This window comes from Microtus ochrogaster, chromosome 18 (assembly GCF_000317375.1).
Source record: "Microtus ochrogaster isolate Prairie Vole_2 chromosome 18, MicOch1.0, whole genome shotgun sequence".
NCBI lineage: Eukaryota > Metazoa > Chordata > Mammalia > Rodentia > Cricetidae > Microtus > Microtus ochrogaster.
Window position 1 is genome coordinate 47,744,299 of NC_022020.1, and position 2,071 is coordinate 47,746,369.

A 2,071-nucleotide genomic window follows, 5' to 3' on the forward strand; every position below is an offset into this window, starting at 1 on the left:
GAAGAGACAGAAATCTTTAATAAATAAATAAATTAAAAAAATAATAAAAAAATGGAAAAAAAAGAAAAAAAACGTGTGTGGTATTAGCACCTGTTTAACAAGCTTTTCGTTGAGTTTAAATGCACTAATAAAGTAAAGTACTTATACTGGTGTCTAGTCCAGTGTGTTTCTGCATGTTGACATGCATTTTCTGTTTTTATTGAGGTTGTTATTGGTGGTGGTGATGTTGAGAGCATGTTTGCCTGATGCTAGCTGAGCTTTCTGATTTTATAATCTGCTTATTGGTGTCTGCAACTTGGCATTTCCAAAGAACAATCTCCAAGTCAACCAGCTTCTAGGGTGTCAGGGAAGATGACCGCAGCTCTCCTGGCCATGGTGGCATCTCCCTTTTCATTGCTGACCTTTTGAGATGGGGTACATTGGCCCACAGAACTTCAGCAGCCCAGCACCATGGAGCTTACCTAGTCCCTGCATTTTAGCTGCCTAGCTAAGGGCCAACCTTACTCTGGTTAGCATCCCCATGCCACCTCTTTACCCACAGTGTCATTCACTAACCCGTGCTGCTCAGCTGTGGAGCCTAAAGCTCTGAGTTGAACATTTGATAGAAAGGAAGAAGAGGCAAAAACCGGGAAGAGGAAAAAGGGAGCATGGATCCTTGTGCGCTCAGAACACTTTGGATTGTAGACACTCAGCAACTTAGGGTGGGCTCTGGGCCCAACAGAATGATAGTCAAACAACCTGGCTTCAAACAGCCAGCACCATGCTGGTCCGAGGAGGTCACCTGTGCACCGTGCAGGCCTCAGCACTTGCTGCGTCTCCATCCTTTTCCTGTAGCTTTTCTCACCTTGCCACTGTGCTACCCCTAAGAGCTTTCAATGGCCACAAGGGTGGACATTATATTGAGAGGGAAATTGCCCTTGAAATCTGACCAATCCATAGGGCTGGGGAGTAGGCTGCTTGTCATGGGAACAGGGTGGTTTTTAGTCTTCGCAACTAACTTTGCAGGAAATGCAGCTTAGGAGGGGGAGACGACTTGGCACAGGGTCTCACTTTGTAGTTCGGGCTGCCTTGAAACGCGCCACTCTCCTGCCTCCTGCTCTCAAGGGCTAGGATTGCAGGCGTACAACTGGGTCTGAGTTCTCAGAAGCAATGCTACTGTTCTCCCAGTGAAGCAGACCTAGTATTGAGTCCAGCCAGGATGGTGACAGGGATCTCAGGTCTTCTGAAGGTAACAGAACTTGCTCTTTATTCTCGACATTTAAGAATGGTATGCGTGTGCATGTGTGTGTGCATGCATGCGTGTGTGCATGTACATGTGTGTGCATGCCTGCCTCTCTGTCTGTGCTCATTTGTGGGTATAGCTGAAAGGACCAGCAGGTGTATATACATATTCTCCATCCTTCCACCTTGGAAACCCTTTGTGTCTGACAGACATCATATCAATTCATGTTCTTATGCTCTTGCTATTTGTACACTGTTATTTGCAAATAGCAGCAGATTTTTGTGTATTTTTAAAGACTTCCCAAAACATCATCTTTTGATCGTTAATATTGATTTTCAATTGGACAGGATCTAAAAATCACCTATGAGATAAGCCTCTGGTCATGCCTGTAAGAAAATCCTTAGATGAGGTGGGAAGACCCACCTTAACTGGGCAGTACCGTTCCATGGACTGGAGTCCTGGACCAGATAAGAAAAAGGAGCAGAACCCCAGAATTCATCTTCTCTCAAACTTCCTGATATCACATTTAGTGTGACCGGGTGCCTCACATGTCTGCCACCGTGACTCTTCCCGGCCACCATGGACTGTAACCCTTGAACTGTGTGAGACATAATACACCCTCCCTTCGGCTGCTTTGGACATGTTATTATGGTAACAAGAAAAGCGACTGGCTCAGATCTCAGGATGCTTACTTGTGCTTTCTGTGTCTACTTTTTGCTGATTAGAATTTTCATGTCTCTGTAATAGCCAATTAGTTGTCTCTCTTTTTAAGTCATGACAAGAACACTTAACATGAAATCTACCGTTTAAACACAAGCCTGTCTTCCATGGGTTAGTTCAGCAAATTCT